The sequence below is a fragment of the Mesoplodon bidens genome (assembly GCF_964165515.1).
Source record: "Mesoplodon bidens genome assembly, chromosome: 7".
NCBI lineage: Eukaryota > Metazoa > Chordata > Mammalia > Artiodactyla > Ziphiidae > Mesoplodon > Mesoplodon bidens.
In genome coordinates, this window is record NC_138164.1 from 74,778,613 (window position 1) to 74,791,262 (window position 12,650).

Genomic DNA, 12,650 nt, shown 5'->3' on the forward strand with positions numbered 1-12,650 from the left:
TATGTGGATTAGGAACTATTAGTAAGGTTGCAATATTGAATTTTGTGAATAATGTCTATGAAACTGCGAAATAGGAAATCTATTTTTCTGCCAGAGACTCTATAAAATCCTATATTTCAGTTTTACTCATATTTTTATTACCTGCTCTCTCCATGCACATGTCCTTCCTGTCCCATCTCTCTGTAATCTTGGGATCCCAACCCTTCTGAACTTCCTGGGGCCTTTACTTCATTAGTTTTCCTCATCTTTTCCTGTGTCTTCAGCTCTTCCCACTCTGTAGGATCCTTACCACCTCAGCATTTAGACATGCTCATCTTAAAAAGAAAATTGTTCTCCACCGATATCATTTCCACACAGCTTTTGTCCTATTTCTTCTTTATGTTTCTTAACTGTTTTAAATTTGTGGTTGTTATCTCTTTGTCTCCTACATACTACTCAACCTACCCCAATCTGTTTTCTGTCCCCACCTCTCCGTGAAACTTTTCTTACCAAGATCACTAATCGTCTCTCTGTTGCCAAATCAGAGGACATTTTGTGATGCATTTACTTGATCCTTGGGCACCATAATAAACTTCTAACTGCTTTCTTCATTAACACTTTTCTTGTGGTTTCTGGGAGATAATCCCCTTGTGGTTTTTCTTCTTCCCCACCCCGGCTTTTCCTTCTCAGAATCTCTTATAGATTCAACTCTTCTACCTCTGAATATTGGAGGATTCTTAGTTGGGGTTCTCTGAGAAACAGACTAAGCAGAAATTTTCATGCAGGAGTTTTTCTAGGAAGTACTTGCAGGATTAACACAGCTAAAGGAGTAAGGGAAGCAGGGTGTGGAAGTAAGAGAAAATGTGATACAATAGAGTCCTCAGCCAACCCTACAGGGAGTGCTACACCTAAGATGAATATCTATATCTATGTCTATATCTATATCTATATTTATACCTATACCTATATTTATACCTAATATCTATCTATCTATCTATCATCTATGTATCATCTTTCTATCTATCTATCTACTTGTTTATTATAAGGAATTGTCTTACACAACTATGGGAGGCTGATGAAATAAATCTGAAGTCCTTAGGGCAAGCAGTTAGGAAGGGAAGATAAACAAACTGGAACCCCAAGAGCATGAAGTGAAACTTGTTTACGAGGGGGAGTTTCTCTACTCAGCAAAGGCCAAAACGCTCTTTAAAAAGCTTTACAACTGATTGTCAGGTCCACTGAGAATAATCTCCTTTTTGATTAACACAAAATTAACTGATTAGAAACTTTAATCATATCTGCAAAATCCCTTCACAGCAGCACTTAGATTAATGTTTGACTGAATAATTGGAGAAAATGTATGTATGCTACAAAATGCTTACTCCAGTTCTTGTGAGAGAACATTCCTTTTGGTCCATACTAGAAAGGAGATTCTGGGAACTATAGTTTATCATAGTCATAGCCATGTTGACACAGCAAAAGACATCACACATGGTAAGACTGAACCCTCCATACTCTGAACCATTCTCAAGCCACAGCTGCCGTAGTTGTTAATTTACCATCAAATGGACAAACGAGCAGCTTCTTAGTGGTGGACCATTGGATTCCATGGTCATGTGCCCACTGTCCCATACTCTTTGCCATATAGTGTTAGTATACAATTATCCCCACTGGTATCAGTGATCCCAGTTCTAAAACTATATCTCCTACAATTAGCCCTGACTTAGAGAAAGACACCACTGAGCTTCTCAGAAATACTGGTGTCCTTCTCATCAGCAATTCCTTACCACTTTTGTAAATAGAGGTTTCTTGAAACCTTATCATGCAACATAATCAGCAGGTGGTTTTCCAAGCCTTATCTATGATATCCTTTCTGACCTGCTCTTTGATCCCTCCTTCACCATCAACCATGGACATTCTGACATTGCTCTTTTATTTAGTGTGGGCCATAAATTTCTCAAATATCCAAGAGTGATCCTAGCAGTACATAAGCACCATCTTCTGGGATTCTTTCAAAGATGTTAAATTCTGTGTCGTAGGTGTCCCCATTTCAATGAATTCTTCCTTATCCAACTTTATGGTTCTTCCCATCTTTCCAGTTCCCTCAAGATCCAGACACATATATATTATTCCAGATCTCCCTGGGTATATATTAGCTACACTCTGTATCTTTTCCCCCTTTTAAATGACCTAGTGACTTCCCCAAATAGTTTATGTTGTCACTTGACCCTACTTATTGGTCTGATATCCATGAAGAGAATTGGGGGCAATACTGAAAGAGGTGTGTGTAGTCTTGCAAAGCAAATTTGGCATCATTTTCAAGCAAGAGGGGAGGACTAGCCCTTAAGAGGGATGAGTAGGTCACTTCTGCAGCCAGAGGGTTAAAGGGAAGCTGATGGTTCAAGATTTCCAAGTGCATCAATCATAATGTCTCCCTCTTGACTCAGGATCCCACTTTATTCCAACCAGAACCCTGATCTTCAGGTATCAGAATTGATAAGTTTGAAGATGCAAACTTTGTAGCAACTCAGTTCCCCATATAATTAAGTCCTGGACTGATCATCAGGTGTTTCTCTCCTGTGGTTGTAGGAGATGAGATTCTCTTTATGCTGTCGAGGAGGATCTCTGGCTTTCACATTTCAGCTTAAATTGTAAGGTTATTGGCTCTCACAAGTCACCTTAAAATAATTATCTCCAGACTTTCATTGTCTTCTTTCAAAGTATCAACAGTACTTAACAAGAGCCATTTGCCTTGAACTTCTCAAACTCCTAAGTTATGCTTTAGTTACAAGTACATTCCATTCTACTGGCAGCCTATTCCAGTAAAGACTGGTGAAGTTTGTAATAACTGCCCACTGCAGCATGCTAGGACCTATGCACACTTCAACCACTACTAGTGATGGAGTCTTCATTGCCAATTAATTGGTAGGTTATCCAGCAGCAAGATCCTATTTTAGAGGCTGCTTCCTAAGACCATGTCTGGCACCAACAGTCTTCATCTGATTTCCCCTCAGATCTTAGCTGATCAAACAGCTATCTGAAGCTGGGATAGTCCTTCAAAGGGGCTTCAGCTTTTGTTTTTCTCCACATTGCTTGTGAGCTGTCCCAAGGAAAGAGATGTAAACTGGAACAAAGGATTCCTTTCTGTGAGCACAGTTCCTGAGGAAGAACTCAGCTCTGAGCAATTAATAGCCAACACTGACAGTAGCTGGGGAAGTCAGTGCCTCAGTCCTGAAGCAGCAATCTGTTCACAGCATCTACTACACATTGATTCTCTTATCTTCCCATTCTACTTTTTTTAGGAGTTTTCTTTTCCAAAATGTTCATAATTTTTGATGATCTCAAGTTTTCATCTCTAGGCCAAGCTTCTTTTCAGAGTTCCTGAATGATATATTTAGCTGCTTATTTTTAAATTTACTCAAATATCCTAGAAGAACTAAAACTTACATCTAAAAGTGAAGTCTTAATGTCCTTTTAAAGATTAATTCCTCCTCCAGACTTCCACAAGTCAATAAAAGTCACCTATACCCAAGCCATTTCTCATGCAAGAAACTTGAAATCCCTTCTAATACTTCATGCTCCTTTACAATCCACATCTAATCTATGAGTGGTACTCTTGATTCTACCTTCAAAATACAGTAAGTTTGTAATGCCTCCAATGTATTCTAACCTGCCCTTGGTATTACAGTAATCTCTCTATTCTAGTTCTGGTCTAAGCCATCATCATCTGTTGCTGAAACTACTACAATAACCTCTTATCTGGATTCTACTTGCTTCAACTGCCTTTTTCTAATCCACATAGCAACTGAAGTGGCTGTTTTTAAGCATGTTTATAACCCTTCAGAAGGCAAACAAAAGCATAAAATAGAAGATTTGTTGTTGCTACAGCCATGTAAAAATGTGTACACATATGGATGTAGGTTGGAAGTTGATCATGGAGAAATAAATATGTGGTTTTCCTAAGGGAAAAAAAAAAAAAAAAGAAGGTTAACTTTCCTCTCCAGTTAAATTCCAAATCCTCAACCAAGGCCTCCCATTTTGGTCCCTGCCAGGTTTTCCAGTCTATCTCATGCCACTTTGCATCTTACCAGAAGTGCTCTAGCCATATAAAACGCTTTTAGCTCATTAAAAGCATGATTCTTTCTGCCATTTTAGGACCTCCCTCTGACTTCACTCCAAGTTTGCCCCAAATTCTTACTCATACTTTTAGATCTCTTCTTAAGCACCACTTTCCCCAAACAGCCTTCCTAATCTAGCTCAGATCTTTCTTTTATAACCTCTCATCACGTATTTTATTTTTCTGTCATAGAATTTACCACACTTTTCATTATATACCTGTTTGTGTGCATAAAGTTTAATGTATTTTCTTCCACTAAACTATAAGCTCCATGAAGACAAGTCCTGCAGTGATTTTCAGACATGATATTTCTAGTGCCTGACCCCTAAGAAGCATGTGATGAATAGTAAATGGAAGAATGAAAGTGCAACTCACAAAAGTTAGGTTTCAGCAAATAGATAAAAAGAAAAAATAGAATAAACACAGTTAATACTTAGAAAATAATAAGATCAGCTCCACCTCAGCATATCAAGGACTTTCAAAAAGTAAGGACTGCTTATAGTACTGGAAAAAGCCACACTTGCATAAAATTAGGGAATACTCCTAATGAAAGAAGGTGGAGAGCTGAAGCTAGTGAAAAGAATGACCCTGAGAAGAGAGAAATTGCTCATAGAAAAAAATCCTTGATAGAAGGTGAAAGCATAACAATGTGATAAATCTGCTAGTGGCTCTAGAAGACAATGTTCTTAGATGCAGATGGTGAAGATTCCCATTAGAGCTTCCATAGCATGATAAATCATGATGAAAAGGCCATTAATGATAGATAGTAGTGGAATAATTTATTTAAAAAATAAAGTTTAGTTCAGAGCCATTCTTGGTAGAAAGCTTGAGCTGGAATTAGGCATCCCCAGGCTTGGATTTGAGGGGATACAGAAGTGAATAGACAGAAGTTCTGTCCTTCAGATGCTTAGAGTCCAGGAAGAAATGTAAGAAGTACACATACAAACAAAAAAATGCAGCAGATTTGGTTTATGGTCAAAGGAGAAGAATTATAAAAGTTGAAAGTTTTTATGGACTTAATATTTAGGTAGAGTTTTATCTTATGACATATCAGAATCTGGTGTTTAATGCATTCCACTGTCACTAAAATTCTGAGTTTAGTATTATCCTCACTTTCTTTGAAAGATAAGGAAGCTAGAATGCCAAGAGGCCATGCCCAAGGTCATACTGCTGGTGTGAAGTTGGGATCCAAACCTACATCTGACTCCAAAGTTCATGTACTTTTCTAATATACCATGTTTATAGCTATTGCCATATGTGTGTTTTTGTGTGTTGTGTATGTGTGTGCATCTGGTGGTAGCATCAAGACAAGTTCAAGGAAGAAAATACATTTAAGGTAATCTTTCTGGTTATTTATATAACTAGTATGTCTTGAATCAATGTTTGAAGACAAGACAGAAAAGAGTGTGTTTGAGAATGTTAAATTTGTTTCCTTTGACAATAAGAGATATTTTCTAGCAAAGAAAAAGGAAACAATGCTCTCCTGCTCCTCAAATGACTATAGATCATTGGGATGAGCGTCCTGGAAACTTTTCTTTGAGATGCATCCCAGTTGCTGCTTAAAAGAATTTTGAGTGTAGCCATTGGTATTAAGTCAAAAAGAAAGCCAAGAGCTAGTGATATTGATTTTTTAATAAAAATGTTTTCAAATACACATGGAAAAATCATTTCTATTATGTAATGTGAGCAGTCTCAAATTTAATGCTATTCTATATTTTGGCCAATGAATCAATGAGCTGGTGTTGAGGTTGTATCTACAACTAAGATGGTGGATATGGGAAGAGAAAAGGACAGATGCAAAAAATTCCAAAAAGGAAAAGTTAAGAGGACTTGCTGGCATAAGTAAGAGAGAAAACTAATTAATATTCAAGTTTTTAAGTCTGATATTACCTTTTCCCTAGCTAGTCAAGTAATTAATGTGTAAGTGCTAAAAAATAATCTTTTGATCATATAAATTCTTAACTGATTCCTTCTAGCTTTTCTTTAAAATAGCTTCTTTCCTGAGGACAACAATTTTAAGATTCTTTCTATGCTTGTAAGTACCTATAACAGTACCCAATATTTCCTATTAGTTATGCTCCTTAGTTGTAATAGCACAGTGAGAACTAGATTTAATTTAGCAGTTACCGAGAACCTATTGAGAATCAGACATCTTGTTAAGAACCAGAATATAAAGATGATTAAGACCCTAAGACTGTGCACTTCATTGAAGAAATGAACAGTTAGTGGAGGTTACAGGCAAGCAAATAACTACAAAATTGTAATGGAAATATAATCACCTCAGAGCAATATTTTAAAACACACTTTCATAAATAAGATCATAATACAGAAAAAGTAATGAATTATCCAGGGTCTACTAACTGATTTCTTCAGGTTGGCCTAATTTCTCCCATAATAATTGTAATAGTTACCTCTTTATCTATTATATGTTAGACATAATTCTAAACACTATTATTTTATAATTGTTAGTTCTCATATACCCTGAAAATGGATATATTATCTTAATTTTAATAAGAAAAAAACTTAAAGAACATAAATCTGCCCAAAGTTCACAAAACTAGTAAAAGTGTAGGACTAAGACTTTTAATTCATACCTGCCTGCTATACCATACCATTTCCAGACTTTCATACTTATTTTTCTGTATTTATTAAAATTATCATTGTTATTAATAGCAATAAGTACTTACTTTGTGTCCCTAAATACTTCATATCTATTAACTCACGTAACCCTCATTTTACAGATAAGAAAACTAAAGCTGATAAAAGTTTTTTTAAAAAAATGGCACACATAACAGAGCTCACATTAGTGGAGGCAAGATTTTAACTTAAGCAGTAAGAATCTAAAATCCAGAAGGTTTGCCTCAAAAGGAATTCTAACTATTGCATTATATGGCCAATGCTGGAATTCTGTAGGTTCAGAAAGACACTGATCTATGAAGTCAGCTGAAACAAATCATCAGGTTTCCTCTTGACAGAAACCTAAAGGCTTCTTGATAAAGTATAATACTAAAAATATGACACCCAATAAGCAATCAAATCGTTATCACTGTGCTGTATATTGACTCTAAAACAACTGTCTCAGGTAGAGTGATTCTTCTGTGTTGAAATAAACCAAATGTTGGTGGGAAAACTGGTAAGTGGTAGTTTTCAGAAGTGTAATAAAGAACGACTGATGGAGTAAAATTTGTTTTTCTTGGGAATATAACCTGTTCTGTAGGTTATCGTTGGAATTGTGAGATTTGATGAAAAGTGATGGTCTGGAGAATGCAGGGGAGATAACAAAGAGAAAAAGGAATATCTTAGAGAACAGTCAACTCTACCAACACAGACCACATTCACCATGATCCACTCAAGGGAAAGATGGGAACAGATAGGTTGAAGAAGAGTAGCAAAAAGAGAGAAACAGATGAGGCATATTAGGGTTTGGGGTAGTATTTTAATAGTACTTTAAAAGGGGAATCAAAGAATGTTTGAATCCTGTCCTGCCCCTGTTTTGTGTCAGGTACCCCTTACTTTTGTGTGTCTGATATTATATAAGAGGTATATACAATACACAGCATTAGAAGAGGAGATAAAGTGGTATTAGTAACTAGGCAAGTGCCTAACCCCAATCTGGAGTTCTCTGGTAAACCTAGGTTGGTGCATGAGGCTTAAGAAATACTTCCAAATGGAACTTTCAGCTGTTTGTAAAGGATGAGTCCAAATCAGGGCTCTTACTGCCCTTGGTCTGTCAAATGGAGAAAAGAAATCAAAGAGAGAAAAGAGACATAACACAGAAGACAGCAACCTGCTTTAAGGGCTCAGCCATATGAATGCAATACAAGAAATGGAAGGGAGAGCTGAAAGTATGGGATAAGGTCCTGCATCCACTTCCCTCCCAGGCACATAAAAGAACAGTGAGAGAACAGGTGCAGTGATCTCTCAGTTTACCTGGGAGATTAGTTCCACGAGCCCCCATGGATACCAAAATCTGCAGATTCTCAAGTCCCTTATGTATAATAACAAAAAACAATGGACACAGTCAGCCCTCCAAATCTGTGGGATATGCATTCACAGTTTCAGCCAACCTTGAGTCTAAGCCAACATTGATTCAACCTTGGTTGAATCCTCAGATGCAAAACCTGTGGATAGAGGGCCAACTGTACTAAAAGTCATGCAGATTGTGTCAGGGGAGCCCAATATGACTTAGGTTTGGTGATTCTTATGGAGGACTCACAAGACTCAGCATATAATTGCACTCACAACTAAGATTTATTACAGCAAAGGATACAAAGCAAAATCAGCAAAGGGAAAATGTGTGTGGGGTGAAGTCCAGAGGAAACCAGGCACAAGCTTCCAAGAACTTTCTCCCAGCAGAATCATATAAGACATACATAATTCCTCCAGCAATAAGTTGTGACAAACTTTGGGAAATGTTATGAACGAAGGAAGCTCATTAGAGACTTGGTGTCCAAGGTTTTATTGGGGATTGATCATATAGACACCCTCTGCCTAGCACTCATCAAAATTCCAGACTCTCAGAAGGGAAGCAGGTGTTCAGTATAAACCTCATTGTTTGCATAAAAGTTTAGGTACGCTGAGCCACTCTTAGCTGTTAGGGTGGTGGGAATGCTCCTGAATCTATGTTCCCAGATGGCCAATCCTGCAAGAAGTACTTCCTAAGAAAAATAGCAGTCTCAGGCCTGGTATTCTAACATTTTCTGAACACAAGTGTATGGCACATTTTTTTACACATAATAACCATATCTACTATTAATAAATGCTGGCCAATAAGAATTTCACACTCTACCCATGATGTGCCTTCTGGATAATATACATGTGTTAGACAAGCTTCATTCAGGCATGAGTTATAGTGGTGTTGGCTGTGAATTCAACATTCACAAATCAACCATATATATTAAATAAGGTGTCTTCAATCAGAAACACACATAAACAAGGTCATGTATTGATTGTTTGATAAAAATATTGTGATCAGAGGCTCACAAGAACCTAATTGGGAGTAATGGTTCAATATTCACTAATTCAGTGTGTGTGTGTGTGTGTGGTCTTCATAGAACAGAACTACCAGAAGAAAAACAGGGATTAATTGTACCTGCAGGCATCACTTCCTATGTAATTTAACTACCAAAAAACCTGCTATAAAGACTCCTGTTTCTTTAGTACATTGGTATGTGATGGGCAGCTACAACAACCAGGGGCACAGAAGGGCTGTGACCAAACAGAGCCAGTGCATGGATGATTTGCCTAAGCCCTGAGACAAAGGAAACCTCAGAACCAAGGATAATAAATTAATTCAGGAGCTGAGTGGGAAACAGAAGCAGAGTCTGGGTTCATCTAAGGACCCACACAAATAGGCTATGCTGAGTATAGCATAGGACCTCAAGGTTCTATGGTCTATAGCTGAGCTAAGGAACCAACAGGAAAAAATATATATACAGGATTCCTGATACATGTTCCAGGTTAAAGCTGAGTTCAAGGAAACAGGTGAGGGACTTCCCTCATGGTCCAGTGGTTAAGACTCTGTGCTTCCATTGCAGGGGGTGAAGGTTCAATCCCTGGTTGGTGAACTAAGATCCCACATGCCGTGAGGCACAGTCAAAAATAAATAAATAAAATAAATTTTAAAAAGAGGAAACAGGTGAGGCAACGAGTTATATTGGACAACTGAGGAGAGAAGTTGTAGTCACAGTACAACTTCGGAGTATGGCTGTGGCTCCCATGGCTCATCTGCCAGCTAATCTAATTTGGGACACACTTCCTGTTACTAACAGATAAGGGTTAAAGGGTAAAGGCAACTACTCCAAAGGCAAGGTTTAACAGAGCCTACACAGTTGTAGTACATTACTAGACATATTATTTCCATCTACTTTGGGAGACCAAATGTATTTTTCCCCAAGTATCCTGCTAGAGATTTAAATAAATAATTACCATTTCTCACCACCACCATAAAGGAAACCCAAGGCAAATAGAGTGCTATTCTAAAAACTTGAAGTCTCAATTTGTTTACTAAGCAAAACCTCCCACCAAAGTCTTTTGTCAGAATAAACCTGGAATTTAATATCAGAAATCACCCTGTCAAAATGCATAAAAGGTAACTTGGAAATCTGTCACAATTAACAGTCACTCTAAGCCAAAAATTATTTTTTACTTAATACCTTAGGGTCCATATGTGAAATGTAAAACCAGGTTTGGATATTTGCTTATGATATATTTGTCACCAAGCTGCAAACAGGGCCTCTGCAACACAAGCCACTTAAAAAGATTTCTTATATATTTCATCGCCTAATAAAAAGTCCAATGAGAAACTTTTACTGTCACACATTTTCATATTTTTGAGCTCTGGTAAACACATTCCTGACAACAAGATAATCAATATGAATAAGGGAAGGCATTTTAGAGGAACTTTTAATCTTCAGAATTGAGGTTTGCATCAAAGTCTACTTGATTTGCACATACCCCAAAATATTTTTTCCCAATTATCTTTTGTGTTCTTTCCCCACTGGCCACTGCTGATGAGTAATTTTACAACACTAATGCTATTAAAACATGCACTCATGACCCCATTGTGACACAAAGCAAATAATGCACATGGGGAATGCAAGCACATAACTGCTAATTTTGCTTTTTAAATGCATTTAAACTTGACCTATTGGAATGCCCATTACAGTATGCTTGACGAAATACAGGAGGCAAGACACCACCTCAGGAAAGCAGATTCCCTGAAAATAAATCACTTGAAGGATTGTAACGTGGTAGGAATTGACAGAAAAATGCAGTACCACGTAGTGAAATAACCTGCTTAAACTCTACAAACAAGTCACCACTCCGAAAAGCTCTATAAATTAGAGCACTGTGGCATCTTATGTGATCCATGAATGACTTTTAGATTAAAGAAGACAATGAAAAATAATTTAATATCAAGAGCATACATTTAGAGATGCAGATAGCATAATGTCTGTTACTCTGAAGGAAATATCTTTTCATCCTGCTGTTGCAAGAAGTTTTTCTAATTATGCATACCTTAGGACCTAAATGTGACCATGATCATGTATACTGAAGCACTTTTACTCATTCTGGCCACTCTAAAATGGAATAAATTCTGTGTTCACAGCCAACACAGAAACACAAAATGGAATAAATCTTAGAGAAAATTCTGGTGTGCATTTTTCTGATGGGGAAGTCACATAGCTAGTTTTCAGATGGTACTGGAGCACAGGTGTAAAAAATAAGACAGAGCAAACTGCTCATATTCCACCTATGTAAATGTCAGACATACCTGTGAGTTATTATCTTATTATTCTTTATTTTGTGTAATGCACAAATTTCAAAAAAGGGAGATGGTGATATATTGGAAAAAATAAACAAAATCCTTTAAGCAGAAGTTTCAATATAGGTGTAAATATTTACAGTATAGTCAGTGTTTAGGTAAAATAGAAATCCTCAATGATCAACTATGAAAACTCAACATTTAGAATTCATAACGTACATATTATGTTTTATTAATTTTTATGAAGAGAAATATGTATAGTTTTGACATCTTAAAATTGTATAAATATTTCACTGTTTTAATAAGCACAATTATGAGATTTGAGAATAATACCAAAAAACAAAGAAACCAAAGATAAAATCCAAATCCCAAACCCAGCATAGTAAATTTAGAGATTAGAATTCCATTATTCCCAATTATACATCCTGCTGAACTGAACGTTACAAGAGTGTTGACAAGCTTGTTACTACACCACGTTCAAATTTTTCAAAGCGACATTTTTAAAATATTACTTGTTTAATATCTTCACAGGTAAGACTAGTGTGATCATTTGGTCTTTCATTAGGATGAAAACAATACTAACACAGTCAAAATCCTGGAAAAATTCTTGATTATTACTGCCAAAGGTGAGCAATTAGTTTACAATGAAAGGGATTTTAAGAATATTTATCCAACCTTTATTTGTTTAGCAAAACAATGAAGGATTTTCTACAAACATACCATAACTTTACAACAATACAATTACATATAAAAGTAAGTCTATTTTTTCCAATTCTTTACAAATATTGAATCTGAGTTAGTGCTTCTTCCCCAGCACCGCGTAAACTCACACTTCCATTTAGCCTAACAAGAATCAAATACCACACCTAGAATGCTGAGTGTCTCATATTGTGATGAGTGGACTATGCGTCCTCCAATTGTGAACCTGCCACCATTGAATGCTTATTAATGAAAGATGGAAAGTATCATTACACATTATTGCAGATTGTAATATTCATATAGGCAATTTTCCTTCAATCCATCATAAAAATATTCTCCCTTTCACATACACATGCATTCATAATTTAAATACAAATATCTATGAAATAGTGTAAGCTTTGATGAAAATATATGATGCAAAGTATCTTTGTTAAGAATAAGAAAAAGATAAATTTAATTTATTTCCATCTAGGAAAAAATAGCTATGATGCAGTGCTTTTTTCTTTTTTAGAATTATTTCTAGTTCTAAGATAAAGGCCTTGGTTTTAATCCAGTAGGAGGTCTCAAAAACACCTGCTTTTCTCTCCA